At 36.6% G+C, this 23,280-nt stretch overlaps 1 long non-coding RNA gene across 1 annotated transcript; it reads left to right on the top strand.

Moving 5' to 3' along the window:
- The first annotated feature begins 1,840 nt into the window (after positions 1 to 1,840).
- On the top strand, positions 1,841 to 22,749 carry LOC127163068 (uncharacterized). The gene is made up of 3 exons (XR_007827441.1): positions 1,841 to 2,051; positions 10,944 to 11,051; positions 22,125 to 22,749. It is a non-coding gene; the product is annotated as an uncharacterized LOC127163068 (long non-coding RNA).
- Positions 22,750 to 23,280: the final 531 nt, after the last annotated feature.

Genomic DNA, 23,280 nt, shown 5'->3' with positions numbered 1-23,280 from the left:
GCTGTGATTACATCAGGCGACAAGTGCTCACGAATCTTTACTAGTGAGGGATTACAGGAGCCATGGTCCTAAAACTCTCTTAAACCCATCAGTATATTTTACTAATGCTGATTTATTAAGCCACTCAAAGGTATTAGCTGTTTTTGAAAGTATAAGAAGTATAAATATCGTAGGCCTATAGGAATGAAAGTCAGTTTTTGTGTGAAGTCATAGTGTGCACAGGGAAGAGAATTGAGATGCATTTTTTTGTACTATATCCCACATCTTGTTTTAACACTATATATAGATAATAAAGTTATAGCATGCTGAACTATGACTAAAAGATGACTTGCTAGTTTAGTCTTTGACACTTGACACCACTTGACAATTTAGATTGCGCATGGACCAGAATTCAAATCCTTACCTTAAAATAACTGATGTGGTAAGAAATGCTTGAAACAAAAAGGCTACCAGGAATACAAATTCTTTTAAATATTAGGCACCAGTTAATGACAGAGCGATACCGTCAGGTATGGAAGTAGGGTGGTACTCCAATTAACTTAAGAGAATAGCACGGTACTGTACTAAAATACGTAATGTTAAATCATAAACATGTTGTGCACATGTTTTGCTAGTAATTTAAAATGATGTTACCTACAGTACAGAGTCATTCACAAGGTCCATCTGGTAATTCGCTGGTCACCAAATAAACAAACAGCAAATAAATTAGCACAAGTATATGTGACCCTGGACCACAAAACCAGTCGTAAGTCACACTGGAATATTTGTAGCAATAGCCAACAATACATTACATGGGTCAAAATTATTGTTTTTTTTTTTTTTTTAATGCCAAAAATCATTAGGATATTAAGTAAATGTTCCATGAAAATATCTTGTAAATTTCCTTCCATAAATATATCAAAAATATTTTTTGATTAGTAATATGCATTGCTAAGAAGCTCATTTGGACAACTTTAAAGGAACTTTTGTCAATATTTTAATTTTTTCATCCAGATTTTCAAATAGTTGTATCTCGACCAAATATTGTCTATTCCTACACAATGGAAATCTTAATTATTCAGCTTTCAGATTAGGTATAAATCTCATTTTCAAAAACCTGACCCTTATTTGACCCTTATTCAAAAAAATTGACTGGTTTTGTGGTCTAGGGACACATATGAAATGACATGAAATACTGATTTGAGTTGAATTTTTTTTATAATCTAATCTGTGTATTATCTTAGTTTCCAGAAAGACTGAAAACTGCTGTCTGATTTCGAAACATTGCTTCGACGTCTTTTAAATTCGAAATTTACGTTTTTTTTTTTTTTTTTTTTTTTTTTTTTGTTTTTTTTCTCGGAAGTGGTTTCAGCAAACAAATGTCATATTTAGCCTTTAATGAAATCATTCGTAATTTGTTTGAATATTAACTGTAATTTTTCATTTTTGTGCCGTGCTGTCGTTGCATCTCGACCAGCAGGTGTCGGAGTTTCGAAATGCTCTTATTTCTCTCATACACAAACACCACGAACACCACAACAACAGTAGAGAATATTAAACCTGAAGTGATGCAAAATCATTCACTATAATCGACAACAGAGAGGCGACGCCGGCTGCGTTTGACCAGTGTTAAATAAGACACACTATGTAGAGCAATTTCAGTTTTGTTAATATTAAGAAATATAATAGAATGCCAAGACTGAACAACCAGACTCAAGTATTTTGAAGAACCATGTAATAAAACAGTTAAATTAAACAGAATGGACTAAAAAGTCCCATATTTTCTCAACCTACTGTTTCTGAGAAGCGCAGCGAATCGATGTCCGTTCAGTTAATGAATCATTCTTTTGAGTCGGTTCAGTCAAACGGGATTTAGATTTACAATCAATTCATAGTTCTGACAGATCATTTCACTCGCGCACCGAATCGTTTGGAGCGATTTCTCAGTCCTTCAAACAGTGACAGAATACTTGAGCACACCGTGAACAAAAAGAGCGCGGGAAAAGCGGATGTTTGTCTGAACGCTGAAGTTGCCACACCTGCACATGGACTTGAACGATGCAGTATTTCAGGTAAAATTGTTTCCAAAACGGTATTTACAAATTACAAAATACAACTGCCATCATGGTAATATGGTATTCTTTGAAGTAAATTGGCTTACCATTTAAATATAAATAGTTTAAGTACATCTCAAAGTATCATTGTATTACTGACAGAGGCCATACCATAGGCCTACTTTGTTGACATCTTAATTGTTACAGTATGTAGGTTTTAATTAAAATAACGCGTTCCCATCAAATTATATAAAGAGTCTGTAGGCCTACAATATCTTTGACATTTTTAATGCTACTAGATAATGTTTAATTAAAAGAACTTAATTATAATTTTTATAATTATAATTAAAAAGCATGTGAAGAGTTGATTTGCAAAAACAGATTTTTAAATAAAAAAAAAAATCATGTTTTAATATGTAATCAAGTTTTTATTGTGTTAGGTGTATTTTTTTTTGTTCAAGTTATTTTTACTTTATATGAAAATAACTGAACTGTAGTTTGGTTGAGATTAATTGGAATGCACTTTTTTTTTTTTTATTACCATGTACCAGCAACAAAGAAGAAGAGAGTAAAAGGAGCTGTTGTTATATGATAAAGTACCACTGGGTGCTGCTGTGTCTCTATCCTCTCAGCATTAGGCCACAACAACTGGACTGAAATGAACATGATGTGTTTCCAAACACAAGGGAATAACTTCTGTTTATTACACTTCAATGTACAAGTTGAGCAATAACACTGACTTTCTGTTGCTATTCAGTGGTATATGACAAACAAACATGATTTTTTTATGCTACTAATTCACTGGCTGCATTTTGGCAGTGCATATGCTTCGGCAAGACCTTCCTAATTAGGCCCCATGCATGAAATTAATGAGTTTAAAGAAAACTTGTTACAGTCAAAATGGCAACGCTGCTATTTATTAGAAAGGAATTGGACTTATGGGTATTATGGTATATGGAGAGCCCTGCTACTTAAACATAATGAGGGGCTGGTAGTAAAAAGAGAGAAATATTGGAGCGGGCTGTGCGTCTCTCTTTAGTTAGCCAGGCCAACCCGGGTGTGATTATGTAAAAGGACTATTCGCATGGACAGCGATTTGCACTGCCAAATTTTCCCTTTTCTGGCAACATAAGCAACCGTGACCCAGGCAACAAAGTTAAGCACATTTTGTCAGTGTAAATGCTCAAACAAAAATTTTTCTACACTGCAAATGCCTTGACTTCAGCTTAGTTTAATGGCAGCACTGTAATTTGTCATATTGGGGTACTAATAATACAGTATGTTACATTGACAAATTTTTTGGGAATCGGAATGAATCCAATTCGTTCTCAGATTGGCAAAGTGCTCTTTATATATACCCTAAACTTGGCAGTTTTCATTTATGTGCACATTACATGTATTTCCAGCACAAGTTGAATGTATGTGAAGTTCCCACTCATTCCCATGAGTCTCCTCCACTGACCAGTTCGTAAGACGTGAATAGCATATGAATGTTTGTATGACGTTTAAAAAAACTATTTGAGACTCAAGCATTTACACACTTTTTTTTTCCCCTTTTGAACAAATTTTATCAGGTCTACACCTCCCTTTCCAATCCGATTGAAATTTCATTTGTGATCGAGCTTAGTCAGATCAACTGAGGTGTTTATGTCAAGGCTTTTCAGCCCAGTTGGGCCATCAAACTGATTTTTGTTTATGGTACTCAGCTGCAACAGAATGTTTTGCAAAAATACACAGAATGAATATGTTTGATTTTTATTTTTTTTATACGTTATTGGAATCAAAACCGAATTGGAAATGCTAAAATCGAAATGATATTCAACCCCAGCAATGTCTATTTAATATTTCAGATATTTCATGACACATTGTCTAATGTAAATTTGGAAATATAAATAAAAACCACAACTTTACCACCAGTAGCTCGATTTTAACTGCTCTCATAAATGTACACTGAAAAAAAGTTGTAGAAACAATTCTCACTTAGAAATAGCTAGCAAATTTTACATAAAGAAATAGCAAACCACAGTAAATTAAACATGAAATTTAAAATTAAACTGAAATAATATTTCTTGCAAAATATAAAATATACTCCAATAATCCTAAAATAAAATCCAATAAAAATAAATAAATAAACAATAGTGTAAAGCAGGGGTGCCCAACCCTGTTTCTGGAGATCTACGTTCCTGCAGAGTTTAGTTCCCACCCTGATCAAACACACCTGTCTGTAATTATCAAGTGCTCCTTCAGATCCTAATTAGTTGGTTCAGGTATGTTTGATCAGGGTTGGAGCTGAACTCTGCAGGAAGGTAGATCTCCAGGAACAGGGTTGAGCACCCCTGGTGTAGAGTGTGCTTAAAGGTGACGTCGGATGCCCATTTTCCACAAGTTGGTGTGATTCTTTAGGGTCTTCATGAGATGTCTGCAACATCCTTGTTTAAATTCCTCTATGGTTGTGCAAAACAACACCCTCTTTGCATGTCTCTTTAAATGATAATGAGCTACTGCTCACTCCTCCCTCCTCTTCTTTTTTTGTGTTTGCGGTGGCGCGCTACCAACAAAAACCAAACTAATCCACTGCGTTCTCATTGGCTCTGATGTCGGTTATGTTCACCTTTACATCCAACAACAAAACACCTGCATTTCTTCCGGTTGTGGGTGGGGCCTGAGCAATATGACGTCATACTGCTCAGAAAATCAAAACGGCTTGATAATCGAGACTTTTTAGGTTTTCTGGGGATTAAAAAACAAAGAAGTGAATGGATTTTTATCACTGTAGGGTGGTTGTGCCCACACACTGCTAAGACACATTTATACGCAAGCAGGGGCCAACTAATAACTTGCCAAACTTTGACCCCCTGCAAACTATGGTATATGCAAACAATCTAGATTATTCCCAGTATTAACAAAAAGGCTGTGCTTGATTATAATAAGTGCAATCTAGTTTAGTTGCATCATGTTGTGCCGCTCACCCGCAGCGTAGACAGTCTGTGAGGAATACAACTCTTTATTGCCCTAAAAACAAAACGCTGGTGATTTCACACTATTGCACCCCAGGCCATCACCTATCGCCCTCCTCTCTTTTTATCGCTCTCTCCGTCTCTCGTTTTCCCTCCTCCATTGCATCACTCTCTGAATTATTAAGCTCTGTCATTCTTTCCGAGGGAATCCGTCTCTCATCAGATCTGTAGGCCATCTCATCTGCTTCACCGCTCTTTCACCTCAAGCGCCAACACTCGCAACGTCGCCTCCTGACAGACAGAAAATCGCTCACATCGCAGCTCTCTCACACACAGTGTACACCTACTTGTACCTTTTTTTCTGTTCATGGCACACAGTCATTTCATCAGTGCTGGGGAGTAACTAACTAAAAGCACCAATGCTACTAACTTAACCACATTTTTAGTAGCGTGACAATAGCTGAGTTGTTTTCAAAATAGCGTAGCTTTTCTAGTAGCAAGATGTTTTTTTTTCCAGTGAGCAGTAGTATATTGGGACAAAATGCTACATAATTACACATGGTCACCTATTATGTCCTCTCTCTCTCAAATAGAGCACTGAAAAGGCTGATTCATTCTAGTTAGTCAGATTGTGAAGTCTGACGTCACACATCATCATTTCCATGTCCAAACCGTCTGTCAGATCCCAAAAGCAAAGAACAAATTATGCTAACATACACTCACTTTGTGCTGAGGACTACCAAAAAAATAAAAATCATAATTTTATCTCCATTTTATCTTTTATCTCCATACCAAAATATCAGATAGTGATTCATCTTTTTTGAGTCTGAAAACTGTAATATACATAGTGAGAGGTTTGCATTTAAAATAGAGTAGAGACTAGGGCTATGTTCACATGATTTTTGCTCATATCTGATTTTTTTTTTTGTATAGCTGTTCACATTTTTTATTTTTTAAATGTGGTTGTGCACTGACCTTCATGCACATAAAGAACAACACAAACAGGGTTGCCATATTTTCGCAACAAAATTGCTTCTTAAAGCTAGTGTAAAACTAGTCCAAACACATTTCGGGGGGTAAATATCATACTAGTGGAGTCGCTTCAACCTGCGGAGTTAAAAAACAACCCATGACAACAGTGAAAAAGTATCCCAATTCCGTGGGAAAACTGTGGACTTGGCAACACTTGCACAGTGCGCTGTCATGCGAAACAAAACACGGACAACATAAAGTAAGCGATTGTGCATTTATTTATTGTGTGATCTGCTGCAGAGGCCAGCGAAACTATGCACAGGCAATATGAAAAATAAGGACAAGGGTATGATAGAAGAGAGCAGAGCTGTCAGCAAATTGGTTTGGAAAGACTGATACCGATAACACGTGTAAAACGCGTAATATTGGCACCGAGAATTGGTTGACCCCTAGTAGAGACTACACAAGTGGATTGATTTGTTCAGATGGCTTGTTTAAATTAATCAGTTCAAAAAAGGATTTACTGATTCATTTGAGTCCTTGCGCAGAAGTTCTTCTATATACAAAATAGCTTGTAATAAAGTTCTTGACAAAATATGATCTTTAGTTGAATGGTGCTGTTTATTAGTATCCTTTAGTTTCATAACTTTTATTTTTGCTCCTTGGCGTAAATCGATGTCTTCAAATGCTGTTTGATCCACTAAATAATGTCATTGTTTTTCTGTTAGACAAGTACCGCTCTAAATGCAAGAAGAAAATAAATTAATAATGAATGTAAATTAAATTTAAATGGCAATTTAATAAAAATCGCTTCAGTGTATTTAGCTTTTTAACCCGGTAATACCTGAGATATGAAATAAGTCTAATTGAAACCTGTTTATTGAAGCTTTAGACAAAATATAAAATTTTGTATCATATTTTATATATCAGGCTTATATAGTGAAAATGTGGGGCTCATACTTGCACATGAACATAAGAAATTATTCAGAGGCCCAAACTGAGCAAAATGTAAAATCTGGTGCAGTTGCTGATATTTATATGGTCAAAAAGTAAGATAAAATTCTGATAGCTTGTAATGTAAATAAATGAGAACTTACTAACGGTACAGCCGACTATTAGCATAAAATGCATAAATATCGGTAGTCACTGTGGCTGAGCGATATGGCCAAAATATGATCACAATCATTTTTTTTTTTCATATTAGTCGATATCAATAATTATCATGATAAATGTTACATTTTTATTTCTTTCAAGTTTAAAGGCAGATTTTTGCTACAATGTGAAAGTTGTAAAAACCAGATGGTTAATTGTGGCTTGAAAATATTCTTTATGGTCAGAACATGACAAACACTTCATGTTATTTTTTTTAATTCTTTACACTTTTTACAGTCATTTTTCTTTAACAAAATAAATATCTTAATAGGAAAAAAATAATTTCTTAGTTCTGCATGTTATTGTATCAAATCAAGAAACAGGTTTGCTGCACTTCAGTGAACGGAGAAAAACATAAATTATAAAAGGAATAAAATAAGTAGGGCTAGCCTACACAAAATATTTTTTTTCATAAATAACAGATTAACAAGAAAAAATATTTTGAAAATTATAGGCCACTTTCGTTTTTGTGACTCTCTAAATGCATTTTATTTGTTATATCTTTACTTTATTAAATGTAACTGATCGTGCAGTCGCCTCGCGCACACACACACAAATTTCAGCATTGCTAACTTGAGATTTCAGCCATTAATCCAATTAAAATGTAGTCAACCAAACATAAAAGTTACACTGTTCAGTTTAAAAGAACAGCTGTAAAATCAGCATGCAGCGCCAAAATAAATATTTTGAATGAACAAATAAACGTTATACAATAGGCTTTATTTAATAGTATCTTGTGGTGTACGCAACAACCTTTTCTAAATTGTACCGTGTATTTTGTTAACTGTTTCGCACCTCTTTTGTTCTTTTTGTTCTCTGCAACTTTTCCCTCACAGGAACCCTCCCACCCCACATCATCTCTCTCACGTCTGTCTTGCCTCCGTTGTCGATTTGCCCTCTGTTTTTCTGTAACGTCACGGCCCAGTGCTGAACGTCACTAAAGTGATGGAGGGAAAAGGTGGGGGGTTGAGGCGAGGGACTGACGGGGGAAAGTGAGCGAGCGTTCTGTGTTTGTGTGCATGTGAGACAGACACACACACACACACACAAAAAACACAGATCTGTTGCCTGTGGGTGTGAGGGCGGTGTAAAATGGCTCAGTCTGGTGAGAACACAACAGGCGTTTAATGCATCTCGCCCAAACCGTAGAGTGCTGGTAAGAGATTTCCCCAGCGTAACTCAATCACATCCCTAAGGAAAGAATACGCTTTGCCAAAAAAAAAAAAAAAAAGTGTATCAAAGACAATAGGGATTACAGGATGGGCGAGTCTCTAAACTCATCAGCCGCAATCCCCACTGGAGACTGACCACTTGAGAATTCATCTTCACGACTGCAAATAGCCCTCAGCTTCATTTCGAAAACAAATATAATAACAAATATAGCCAAACAAAACATGATTTAGTATTCAATGACTGTGATGTCAACTAAGCCTTTTGGAAGTTGATTTCCTGTGACAATTGTAGACACTGGTACCTTTTTTTCCCCCTCCTCTGTTTGTCTGAGCATCCCAATCAGTTTTTGGAGTGGTACCCTATTTTATTTTATTTTATTTTATTTTATTTTATTTTATTTTATTTTATTTTATTTCATTTCATTTCATTTCATTTTATTATTAATATACTTTGGTTAATTGCAATTTTTAATTATTTATATAAATTATTTATTTTTTTATTGAATGCATATATATAAATATGTAATTTTTATTGACATTTATTTTTAATAGATTTAGTTTCTTTTTTATTTTTATTAAAGTAATTTAGATAAATATTAGATAATTCATTTTTTATTAAAATGTATTAATAAATTTAGATTATAATTTTATTGTAGGTTTTATTAAATGAATAGATGAAGTTTTTAATTTCTTATTAAAATGTATTGTCTATTATATCTGTGAATTCATTTTCAGGCCTGATAGTTTTAAGTGGGATTAATAATACTATTAACATTAACGTCATCATTATTATTATTATTATTAATAATAATAATAATAATAAGAAGAATAAGAATAAGAATAAGAATAATAATATATTAATACCTCTGCACTGTCAAATAACTAAAAAAAAAAAAAAATGGTATATATTATATATGTGTGTGTGTGTGTGTGTGTGTATATATATATATATATATATATATATAAAAACTTTATATTATATTAGTAAAACCCCTGTATTTTGGTGGGAAACTGCATATAGGTACATGCATATAAAATACATTTTTATTGACATTTATTATTAATATTTTTTTATTATTGACTATTATTATTTTTATTATATTAATACTGCTGCACTGTAAAATAACTATAATATATATATATATATATATATATATACTTTTTTTCATTATTTTGTTAGTTTTACAGTACAGTATTGACATTTATTATTAATATATTTAGTTTTTATTGAAATTAATCTATTATTAATTGATTTAGTTTTTCATATATTTTTATTTTTATTAAATTAATCATAGATAAATATATAAAGCAATCAGATAATTCAATCAGATAAATTCATTTTTATTAAAATCTATTAATCTATAAATTTATATTATTAAAATATATTATATTATTATATTTTATATTATTAAAAATTACATATTTATTTTTTAATTAAAATCTATTGTCTGTTATCTGTGAATTCATTTGCTATAGTTATTTTAATACTGTAAATGAAAATAAATTAAATAAATCCTAAAATAAAAATTATTCCAACTTTCATTCATGTTTTTTCTCATATGCAGATGATTACTTAAGGTTGCCAGGCCCTGGTTTACTTTTTAAATTTCCTATTTTCTTGCTACCTAGCAACCCTGTTAAACCGTCTCTGTGCATCGCTTTTCATATGAAGGCCAAACGCTTATGTTGAAGTCATGTGAAAGGGCCTATTACAGTCGATGACACCACAGAATCTCACTGAGTGATTTTCTTACATGAGTTCTCTTCATTGCATAGATATACCAATAACATTGATCCAGTCACCGCGAATATAGCATAGACGCAATTCAAACAACACAAGCGCACCATGCTCACGTATCATAAAAATGGCTGCGTGAGCATACAAGTCCATTAAGTATGGGGGGTGCGTGTGCAGAAATTCTGTGGTTTCTGCGTGAACAGTGTTTGCTTGAGAAACAGATGTGTGCTCAATCACCAGGAGCAGAATTTGGAGGCAAGTGCTTTTGGAAAGCCCTCAAAAACACTGCAAACAGATTAACAGGAACATAAAAATCACTCAAACACATCCAGAGGGATCGTACTCCAAAACAAATAGAGATTGGCAGCTCATTGACCAATATCCATATTTTGAGGGGGGTTATGAATGCAGGAGGGCTAGAAAGGGTGAATTCATAGTGTAATATAGGCTTTGGGAACTTTATTAGACCAGTCAAACAGTTATTAAAATATGTTATTTACGTTAAAATCTTAAAGGCATTTCTGAAAAGGGGTGGAAGTTATGACTATTTTTGGTGCTGAAAAAAAACCCTTCACTGACATTATACCATATAGTACTATATAACAAATTATGATACTGAAATTTTAAATTTATATACCATACCTTAAAAATTTATTTTGGATTCTGTCATGTAAGCAGACTCAGAAACAAGACAGGATCCAACTGCAGATGACTTACATTTTAAAAAATAAAAATATACAAATTAGTAAACCCCTGGTTTGCATGGAATGCTGTAGTTGTTGCATTCCCAAATGCAAGTTAAACTTACAGCACATTTGCTGCATGTTATTGTGTAATGTTTGCTGCATTTACTGTAAACTGAGACACTGAAACTATTGACCTAAGCCTGGTTTACAATCTCTTTTTTTTTCTTCACAAGAATTGTTTATTTAGATGAAGAACCTTCACTTTACGACCACAACACATGGGAGGCGTTTCAACCTTGCACTCCAGCTTCACCTCAGTGCCGGGCGCAAGCACAGAAAAGGTACGGTTGCCCAGATGCTTCAGTAGATCAACAGTAAATGGCAAATACAGCTGAAGTCAAACGTTTACATACACCTTTCAGAATCTGCAAAATGTTAATTGTTTTATCAAAATAAGAGGGATCATACAAAATGCATGTTATTTTTGTTTAGTACTGATCTGAATAAGATATTTCACATTAAAGACGTTTACATTTCCACAAGAGAAAATAATAGTTGAATTAATAAAAATGATCCCGTTCAAAAGTTTACATACACTTGATACTTAATACTGTGTTGTTACCTGAATGATCCACAGTTATGTTTTTTTGTTTAGTGATAGTTGTTCATGAGTCCCTTGTTTGTCATGAACAGTTAAACTGTCTGCTGTTCTTCAGAAAAATCCTTTAGGTCCCAGAGATTCTTTGGTTTTTTAGCATTTTTATGCATTTGAACTCTTTCCAACAATGACTGTATGATTTTGAGATCCATCTTTTGACACTGAGAACAACTGAGGGACTCATATGCAACTATTACAGAAGGTTCAAACACTCATTGGTGCTTCAGAAGGAAACATGATGCATTAAAAGACGAGGGGTGAAAATGTTTTGAATTTGAAGATCCGTGTAAATTTAACTTATTTTGTCTAAGTATCTTCTGTAGCTTCTGAAGTGCAGTACTAAATGAAAAATATGATATTTAGGCAAAATAAGAAAAATGTACACATCTTCACTCTGTTCAAAAGTTTACACCCCTGGCTCTTAATGTAATATTTTTCCTTCTGGAGCATCAGTGAGCATTTGCACCTTCTGTAATAGTTAGGAAGGGTTCAAATACACAAAAAGGCTGGAATAACCAAAGACCTTTGCAGGACTTGAAGAACAGCGGGCAGATTAATTGTTCAGGACAAACAAGGGACTCATGAACAACTATCACTAAAAAAAACAGCTGTGGATCATTCAGGTAACAACACAGTATTAAGAATGAAGTTTATGTAAACATTTGAACGGGGACTTTTTTTAAATTCAACTATTATTTTCTCTTGTGGACTATATGTAAACATCTTTTATGTAAAATATCTTATTCAGGTCAATGCTAAATAAAAACACAACATGCATTTTGTATGATCCCTCTTGTTTTGATAAAATAATGAACACTTTGTTCATTCTGCAAGGTGTATGTAAACTTTTGACTTCAGCTGTAGTAGATACACAAGATAGTGGAACAGTCAAGTCAAGTCAAGTCAAGTCACCTTTATTTATATACCGCCTTTAACAATACAGAATTGTGACAAGGCGGCTGTACAGTATTAAATAGGAAACAGTACATCAACAATGCCAAAGGCAACATTAAACACTCACATTATAGGTAAAGGTAGTTAATCAAAAACAATAAAATAAAATGCAATATTGTGTTAAGAGAAAGTGTCCCCAACTAAGCAAGCCAGAGGCGACAGCGGCAAGGAACCAAAACTCCATCGGTGACAAATGGAGAAAAAAACCTTGGCAGAAACCACGCTCAGTCGGTGGGCCAGTTCTCCTCTGGCCAAAGTTCCCGTGGTCTTGTGCCGACAGCCGTCTAGGTGATGTGGTCTTTAATGTGGATCCGTCTCTGGGGCTCATCTAGTTGATGTGGACTCCGCTGACATTCAGGGCTGTAGAGGTCGTCTCTAGGTGCTGATCCACCGTCTGATTAATACAACATTAAACGTAGAGTTGATTAAAACAGCGTTATGTGCATCACATTTAAGAGCATGTCTTAAATGCATGGACCAAAATATACTGTCATGCCACAACATACATTAAGACACAAATTGATGTTATTTTTATCTGTAATTTAATGCATAAATAAATGTGTGCACTGTGTATACTAGAAAACAGGTGGCGATTTTGTATAAATGGAAATGGATAATTTTTGTGCTGTCGGCGTTTGTCTTTGCCATATTCACATTCTCACATTCTTGCACATGGAGATTCAAAAGAGAATGTTTTCCCCCATTTGTACTGAGTTCAATTTAAGTATGATGGAACTATTGCAATCAAAGCTGCAGGCTGTGACTTTTTTTGTTTAAAAATGATCCAAAATCAATTTTTGAGCAAGTACATAACCAGCCAGTGCTTAGAACTACCCCCTTATCTTAGCCTGATTTACAGCAGTAAGCTTGTAATAATGTTTTCTAATTTGAGTGGTACTGGTAGGTTTTAGCTGGGCATTCAAGCATGCGACCGTTCGTCTTTGTGCCATTACATTACGTATGTAAACAGGTAGGAGTACAGGTAAAAAAAAAAAGAATACTTTAAAAAACATGAAATTTGTTACTGTTCAAAAACTTTTGACTAGTACTGTATGCATCTGACAGATGCTCTGACTCGGATTGCATTCAAGGTTTCCATTTTTATCAGTTCGGAAGGCATGTGGTTAAATGAGATGGAGTGAAATGAAATGAAGAGAAAGTTGGTGAAAGAAGGAAGTAAGTTAAAGTGGAGAGTGAAAAAAAGGGCCTGTTCCTGTGCCACGTGCTGATGTGAAGAGGTGGAGGGAATTGGGTGATCCGGTCCAGGTTATTAGTTAGGCTCTGTTAGACCATGTAATAGTCTCACAGCGCAACAGGGACGCACTGTTCCAGGGCCACACTCATCCCTGTATGACACCAAGATATGGATGATAGTCCACACAACATAACAGCCTCTAACACACATTTACACACATAATCTACGGACAGGCATCTGTGCTCGTGTGTATGAGCGTGTGTCTGAGTGCGAGACTTTGCCACTGCTGCAGCACGTTTGCATATGTGCTGAACAGGCTGTTTCTGCCCTTAAAAGCCACTGTATTTTCCTACGCTGCCCCCCCCACCCTCTCTCTCTTCCATTTCATTTCTTTATTCCTCTCCTCCTCCTCATCTCCCTCATGCTCGGCTCCGGTCAATGAAAACAGCACGGTGTCAAAAGGCACCTTATATAGAGGGAAAAAAAGTGCTCTGGGTCTGTCGGCGATGCCCGATCTTCTACAAGAGGATCTGAGGGGCTGTTCAGGATAGGAAAGGTCTAGAAGTCAGTTAACCCTTCTTTAAGCCACAGCTTAAGAAGTTGCCTACTAAAGTAATTTACCTTTGTAATGACTACTTTATTAACATCTTAATTAGATTAACTGCATGATAAAGAAAAATAACCAAATGTACTGTACCCAAATGTTGAGACTCCAAAACAAGAAGGTTGAGTTTATGCTTCACTCTTCAAATTAAAAAAGGCTTTGCGATGCAATAGAAGAACCTTTTTTGTTTAAATGGTTCCATAAAGAAGTTTTAAGATCTGAAGAACCTTTCTGATTCATTAAAGGTTCTTTGTGGTGAAAGAAGGGTTTTCAGATTATGAAAAGGTAAGAAAGAGATGGTTCTTTAAAGGAGAAGTCCGCTTCCAGAACAAACATTTACAGATAATGTACTCACCCCCTTGTCATCCAAGATGTTAATGTCTTTCTTTCTTCAGTCGTAAAGAAATTGTTTTTTGAGGAAAACATTTCAGGATTTTTCTCCATATAATGGACTGCTATGGTGCCCTGAGTTTGAACTTCCAAAATGCAGTTTAAATGCGGCTTCAAACGATCCCAAATGCGGTTGTAAATGATCCCAGCCGAGGAAGAAGGGTCTTATCTAGCGAAACAATCTGTTATTTTCATTTAAAAAAATGATTTAAATACTTTTTAATCTCAAACGCTCGCCTTGTGTTGCTCTGCCTGAACTCTGTGTATTCTGGTTCAAGACAGTTAGGGTATGTTGAAAACTGCAATCATATTTTCTCCCTCAACTTCAAAAATCATTTAAAAATCATTCTACATCACTGTAGAACTTCCGACCCAGTGTTTGCAAAGTGAACATGCAAAGAAGATCAAACACCCTTTACAAAAATGGTAAAATAGCGATATAAGATAATTTTGAAGTTGAGGGAGAACATGAGATGGGATTTTTTCGACATACCCTAACTGTCATGAACCTGAACAAACACAGAGTTAAGGCAGAGCAAGACGAGGAGCATTTGACATTTAAAAAGTATAGAATTTTTATTATTTTTATGAAAATAACTGATTGTTTTGCTAGATACGACCCTTCTTACTCGGCTGGGATCGTTTACAAGCATATTTGGGATCGTTTGAAGCCGCATTTAAACTACATTTTGGAAGTTCAAACTCGGGGCACCATGTCAGTCCACTATATGGAGAAAAATCCTGAAATGTTTCCTCAAAAAACATAATTTCTTTACAACTGAAGAAAGAAAGACATGAACATCTTGGATGCTAAGGGGGTGCACACTATCTGTACATTTTTGTTCCGGAAGTGGACTTCTCCTTTAAAGAACCTTTGACTGAATGGTTCTTTGTGGAACTAAAAATGCTTCTTCTATCGCTGTGAAGAACCTTTTAAAGCACCTTTATTTTTGAGAGTAAATAAATGTAAGTGTGTTGCAAATTGTCATGAAGTGTCATTTAAACAAATTGTGAAAAGCTAATTTGCATGCTTGACTTTGCAGTTTGCAGTGTGTTTTGGCTAGAGGCGTGGTACGACGTGATCAATTGCTTTAACGTTTCTTGCATTATTCTTGCAATAATAAATCACAAATTTATTCCCACAAACTAAATGGATGTTAATAACTTAATTACTTAGTTAACTGAATTAATTTACGTATCGATTCAGACCACAATAGAGGTGCTGGTAACTACAGAATGAAAGTGAACGTGTTGTAGAAACGTTAGAAAAAGTTCTGCTCACTAATGCTAATGTTATCATTTGTAATCACTGTCAAAGGAGGCTTTTCTCTTTTCGGTGAGAAGCGCTTGCCTCGATTTGCAGTCACTGCAGTTTTTAATCACGTTAGTGCATAATTTAACAATTTCTTTAAAGAAAAACGGCAGATAAAAATGCTCTGCGATGTCGCAATTCATCTCAGCCCATGTAAGTATAAAACCCATTAATTTTTGTACCACTTTGAGCACATTTTACTCCCCGCCAAAAGATGTTTTTTAAGCTTCTCCGTGCAAGCAACAAGCAATGGGCCAGAGCTTAGCAAAGGGTCAATTACAACCCAAGACCAGCCGCAGTGACTCTTGCAAAGAGCCCAAGACACAAGGAAATATAAAATCACAGCGGTCCACTTAATCAAGTGCAATTATGGGAGAAAATTGCTCCTCTCCATTATAGGAGATTGGTGTTGGAGTAAAAATAGGAAGATTAGGCTTATTAGGATGAACCAGGGCCAGAAGGGGGGGTCTGCGCCCAGGCAGATAGGCCGCCTCGCCCAGAAACCAGACAGCGTGGCCTCCGCGTGAACGTTCTCTGCTTTGGACGAGTGGAGAATGTTCCAGTGACTCACGCCAACAGAGCCGCTCAAGTACAGCTCCTTACAACTATCAAACCGTCCGCCCTGATAGATAGACGGAAACAGAGACAGAGAGGCTCATTGGGGTAATATCAGCACTCTGTTGGTGCCAGTTTCCTTTGCAAGATGAGCCCTGGTTATGTTAGTGCTATTGTGGGCTACACCAGGATGGAGTGGGCTAAATTGATCTTGGCTGGCAATTTTGCAAGTGAGAGTGTATTACATGATGGTAAAAGCATTCTTGGACTCACCACTGAGGATGGTTGATGGTTGACAGTGAACATCTGTGTGGTGAGAGTGTATTTTAGGTTGCACCTTATATATGTATCTCTCTCTCTTGGATGCAGACGCACCACACGCATCCCCCACGGCATACAAACAACCCTTGGGCCCATTTGACTGCGCCATAAAACAGCATTGTTTAAAGAGAGCAAATAGATCAAATGAATGAATAAACACGACTCCCGTCTGCGTGTTTTATGTGGCGTCCTTTTTCGATTTGTTTTTGCCTACATGAAGCACTGGCTGGAGGTCTCAGAGCCATGGCCAAAAGCTTCCCTGCATGGGTGTGGAAGTGCTCCGGGCTTCATTAAACACACACACGCTGCACAGCGAAGCCCCCCTTGTGCCTGGCGCTGGTGTATATCTGTCAAATTTGGAGAAGAGCGGCCAGTGAGAGAGATGGAGAGACAAAAGGAAATGGAGAGAAACAGAAAAGTAACTCCGTTGTGAAAACAGCGTTTAGGCATCTACGATGGTGAAGACACCTTCTTTACATCAAAGAGAAGGCAACCCAATAATGCATTGCAACAAGCTCTGATCCAAGAAGGTGGACCAACTGAGAGTGTGTTGTAAATATACCTCTAATACCGAATGTAAAGATAATGGACTGTTTCCCTAATTATTGTGCGAAATGTATTGATTATGTAAGAAGAATCACATGAAACTAGGAGGTATGTAGGAAATTGCTTGTCTGAGAGAACAGTCTGTTATACAGTTAATCATTAGGCAACAATATTTGCCCTGCAATTGGCATGAGAATCAAGTTTTCCAGATCACAACATTATGTTTTTCAAACTGATTAAAGATTTAGTTCACCCAAAAATAAAAATAAAAATCCTGTCATCATTAACCTACCCTCAAGTTCTTCCAAACTTGTATGGATTATATTGAAGAATATAGGTAATCAATCAATTGACTCTTCGCAAAGACCCACCCCCTTAGTTACTGCTGCTATGTCCAACAAGCCATGGCGTTCTCACGCCACTCATCACGTTCTCACGCAGTTAAAAAATACGTTACAAAGCAAAGAGGAAACTGACAATACGACGACAGACAATTTAGAGCAGGTTACTTTTGGAATGAAACAAAGACTCGGCTTTAAAATTGGCATTTTTTAAAGAAATTCAAACAATAAAAATCAAATTGTGGTTCTTTAGCGTGTCTTGACAGATCACTGTAGTGCCTCAGTTCAAGCGACACGTGAACCAATCATCTCTTTACTAGTTATAGTATTAAATAAACATGAATGAACATCAGAACGTATCTTGTTTCAGCTGATATCAATACACACCATTTTTCAAGTTCGAGTCCATAGATGTAAATCTACTTTCCTGTCTGGTTTGTTTGATGGACAAAATGGCAGATTCTGCCTTACGATTGGTCAGATCACCTGTCAATCAAACTCCCAGCGAATGGTCAATTATTGGTTGCCATTGACTTTCATAGTTTTTCCTCCATACTGTGGAAGTCAGTGGCTACCAGCAACTGTTTGGTTACCTACATTCATCAAAATATCTTCTTTCTTTCTTTTTTTTTTTTACATGACAACATGAGGGTAAATGTTGATAACATTTTTGGGTGAATTATATCTTCAAGGCATTGCATCGTTAGCTTAGCAACTCCCAATGAGATTAAGTAATGCATTAACACACAACAGGGTGCCGGGGCTAACTCTGAGAGATAAGGTTAACATTTTTGACACCTCGGAGAGACTGGAGACCATTAGCGCCAAGCTTCTCCACACTGAATGGAGTCAGTTGAGGTGGTTCAGGCATCTTGTAAGGATGCCTTCTGGCAAAGCTCCAGCATGTTCAGATGGGAAAAGACCCCAGGGTAGACGTAGGACGCACTAGTGGGATTATATCTTTCAGCTGGCTTGGAAACACCTTGGGAGCTCCTGGGAGGAACTGGATGAAGTTGCCAGGGAAAAGGACCCTATGTACTTGCTGTCGCCATGACCAAATTTTGTATAATTGACAGGAGGGTGAATGGATGGAATGAAATTGATGAGCAACACAACTGTTTTCAACATTGTTAATAATTAGTAATGCGTCTTGAGCACCAAATCAGCATATTCGAATGATTTCGGAAGGATCATGTGACACAGAAGACTGGAGTAATGGTGCTGAAAATTCAGATTTGACATCACAGGAATAAATTGTTCACATAGCAATTTTACTGCTGGAGGCCTGGCCGCTTTCTTTTTATAGTGGATATTGGTATGTAGGGTATTGCTAATTAAAATATATTTTGACAGAAGGCATTGTATATTTTCTTCCTACTAAAAATACACATAATGGATCACAAAATAGCTGTATGTGAATTGCAGCAGTGTGTTGTATATCAATAGCATGTCATGAATGAGATGAACAGTTATCAACGCATGAATCAAACTTGACCCGAAGTGATGACAATTCCTCATACGGTTTTCCACAAAATGTTTTTATTATTTCTCCATATATGGGCAAAACAAATCATATAGTACAATGGCTCATTCACAGTAACTGTAATCTCCATCTTTTCACACTATTGTTTCTCTAAGGAATCAGATCACATAAGACACCCGAGCAAGAGAAATTTTCTTCCATTGGTAGGTGCTGCTTTTAATAGCTGCTCAGTTGAACTTTTCTTAGCTTTATCACATATTTATCACATATCAGCTCTGACTGAAAATGAATGACCTCCAATTGCTTAGTTACTGCTGGTGACGTCCCCTTAAATACGATATGGAACAAAGCTAATGTGTTTATGAGTATGTATGGGTGAGACTTCTGGTTGTGCTTGAGAGGAAGTTGATAGTTGATGCTTTTAAGAAAACATGCCCATGTCATATTTCACCCCCAAAATTAAAATAAAAATAAAATATTACAGTTGTGCATGAATTTAATGAAGGACCATTTTAGGCCCATTAAGATTTTTGCATAATTTTTTTATGACAATTAAACACATTTTCTCCCCAGATTATCATTACTGTAATGCTTTCATAAAAAGGGTGTTATTTTCAATGGTGATTCACATTAGATTCACATTACATGTCATGCGGCAGATTATTAAATTTGTAGAAATTAATGCCAGTACAATAAATGCTACCATAATGTATACATTTATAAATTATGTAATGTGAAAAATATATGTGTATAAAAAATAAGAATTGTTGTATTACTGTAATGAGAATTGACAGTCAAATATAATTAAAACACTTCTAGAAATATTTCTAAACAAAATCTAATTTCTTATTTCTGTCTTTTGAGTTTGACCCAAACATGTTCTTGACCGGTCTTCAGCAAATTACCCATCTACACCCTTTAGTTACTTGTGCCTCTGTTTCTCAACATTTTTTTTCTTCTTCTTTCCACATCTTTCCTTCCTATCCTTCGTTTTTTAAAAAAAGTACTTTTCGTCCTTCTCTATTTCCCAGTCTTTCCATTCTTCTTCCTTCTCTTTCTCTCTCTCTCCCTCCGTCTCAGCTCTGGGCCTCTGGGATCTCATTAAGCCACTAACTTCAAATAAATAAAACAAACTGCTGAGACAAAATGAGCGATGTATGAAAAAAAGAGAGCCTTGCTTATAATGAGCTTTTCATTTCTCTCTCTCTTTCTCCCTCTCTCTCTTTCTCGGCCATCCCCTTCCCTCTGTCTCTTTGCCTTCCTCTGTCAATTCATTCCATTTCAGAGGGGCATTATTGGCATGACGAAGGCATTGTGGCATCACCAGTGCTTTAGAAAGAGACAAAAAAAAAAAAAAAAAATAGCACATTATATCCGTCTCTGGAAGTCTGCTCCCCATATCCTCGCCCCTGTTCTGCCAGCGTGTAATCACGTCGGCAAGTGAGAGAACACGCTCCCCCTCCTGTCTTCTTTTCCCATTTTCTCTGTCGTCTACGAGAGCCTTTTCTCCCTCTGTTGTCCATCTGTGCCATCTGACAGTAATACTGGAGCAGTGCGTCCCATTAGACCTTTACAAACTGCCAAACTGCACCCTAAAACCAGTGGCAGTTTCTCTGATGAAGCAGGAGAGACAGTGCCTCCTCAAAACAGTTTGGATCAGCAAATACAATACAAAAATAAAATAAAATATGACAGTGAGTAATGTATAATGTGCTACTTTATTGTAAAGTTATGTTGTCCACCATTGACACCAGTGGAAAAAGTTTAACAAAGAGGCAGCGTTTATTTGCCTCCTTTGTGTTATCAATGAGATGCTATGACTGTAAGGAAATATAGCTCTATTATAGCTGGAGAAAACTATCTGTTACAATTCACATTCATCTCAAGGGCAGTTGCCTGGCTGGCACAGGACCTCCTGAGATTACCTGAGTAGTATGTCATGTGACTAATCACTATGGAGTCTCAGCAACATAACATCTTGACAGTGGACCACAAAAACACTTTTTTCGAATGGTCATCAGTGGAGAAAGATGCTTTTTAGAACCAGATAGTGTAGTTCCACCATGTAACATGAGGGGTTAATGGAGTTTTGCTAACCATCCAAAACCTGACCTGCTGGGAACAGCCAAATTGTGGTGTTTACTGAGGATTTATTGTCTAATGGTCTGAAAAGAAGGTGCTTGTTAATAACTGGAATGGAGTGATATGAGAAACATGAATAATAATAAATGGTTGTTTGTTGGCTACAGATGGGGATCACATGGAGCAGTGTAATGAATTTAATTAATGATTCTGGTTTCACAACGGTTTAATTATTTTAGTACTTTTGCGGAGGAAATATTTGGAAAAGAAATGGAGTTCAGCAGCCAAATTTTAAAATAAATTCAGATTTTCTTTAATAAATATAGAAGAGAGGTAGCATAAATTCAGTACAATCAGCTGTATTAAATACATATAATAAGTAAAAATATGTGCCGTTTTTTTATCGAACATAACTCATGAGGGTATTTTTAATTGTTGTCATATCAACTGTAACTAAACTCTCTCTCAGATCAGAGTCTCACAGATCTTAATCACAGCATAGTACTTTTAAATGTAATCGATTGTGAATAACAGCCATGTTCATTTCTTACCTTGATTGTTGATGGTGTAAGCTAAATGCTGTTCCAAAGTCTTTAAGCCAGGGGTGTCCATACTCTGTCCTGGAGGGCTGGTGTCCAGCAGAGTTTAGCTCCAACTTGCTTCACACTTACCTAGAAGTTTCTAGTATGCTTACTGAGACCTTAATTAGCTAGCCGATTTAACTAGACTGCAGGACAGTAGACCTCGAGGACACCCCTGCTTTAAGCTACAAACCATGTAAGCATCAAATGGAACTTCAGTATGAATTTATACCACAGAGAGAAGTCTTTTCCTCCTCATTTCAGAAGTCCACCAAATGCTACTGCCTAAAACACCCCCTGCTCAACCTGTCATTATTCCCTCTGTCTGTCTTTCTCTTTGAAGAGTGTGCGAGGCTAGAAACCTGACCTGCCTCTCTTCACTCTGGCTCTAGGTTGGAGTAATAGGCTTGAGTGTGTATGATGGGCCGGCTTGCAGAGAAGGCCAACCTCCCCGACACCCCCGCCAACACTTCACATGCGTTTGGCCGGCCCTGAAAATCCCTGAAACTTGAAGAGCCGAGAGGTCAGACGAGTGCTCCGATGAGATGCATCAAGGGAAAAGATCTGATTATTTTCGATCGATCAAAAACCTGTGAAAGACCACCTCGTAAAATCCACGACACTGTTCCACGGCACTCTAAAGACCAGCGTAGGAGAGCTCGGAGGAGTGGCAGCTGGAGAAAGAGTGAGAAAGAAAAGCAACAAAAGTGGCAGGATAAAAGAAATCTTGATTTTGTATGAGAGAGTATTGATTTTTTTTCCACTGGGTTGCCCACGAGCACCCTTTCTGTTATTAGTTTAGAGAAGGGAAAAAAGAAAGAAAACGGCATATACACGAAAGAGAGAGACAGAAAGACAAAGAGAGGGAGTGCAGGATGAGAAAAGCAAAAGAAGAGAGTAGAGAAAATGAGACGGCAGAAACCAGAAAGACTTGGAAAGGGCACTGAAAGTGAAAATTGAGAGACATGTGAAAGAAATGCGGTATGTATATGCTGTTCAGTATGCAGATTCATGGAATACCTGGAGACCTGCTACAGTACATAGCAAAAAAAGTGTAAAACCAGGGCATACAGAACACTGTGACCCACAATGCGGCATGCTTGACTTGACTTTCCATTTCCAGTCTGACAAATTAAGTAATATCAGCTGCAGTTCTTAGCATCCCCTTTGTGATTCAGTTTTTGATCAGAATGCTGTCACGAAGAGGCCACCCCATTTCTACAGCTGCCACCATGCACGCAAGCTCCTGATTGTAGGTCTACATCTCAGCCGTTGGGCTAGGATGTTGGGCCACCATTGTCCCACTAGAGAGGTCAAGCCACTGACCTCCATGCCCTAAACCTGAAGAAGCATGTTGGAACTGCCAGGTCAAGCCTCATACCTAGACCAAACCTTCTCTGTGCTCCTAGACAGCACTCCCCTTTCAGTTCTTACTCATATTGTCCTTGGGCACTTGGTCCCTTTTTAAATATTGTATGTTCCTCACCACATGTACAGGTCAGGAGGTGTACGTTTTTTAATTGGATAGCTTGCATGGCCTGACTGCTG

Source organism: Labeo rohita, chromosome 3 (assembly GCF_022985175.1).
Source record: "Labeo rohita strain BAU-BD-2019 chromosome 3, IGBB_LRoh.1.0, whole genome shotgun sequence".
In the NCBI taxonomy this organism is placed as follows: Eukaryota; Metazoa; Chordata; class Actinopteri; order Cypriniformes; family Cyprinidae; genus Labeo; species Labeo rohita.
The sequence above is the reverse complement of the archived record's forward strand: the minus strand, read 5'-3'. Positions and strand labels throughout refer to the sequence as shown.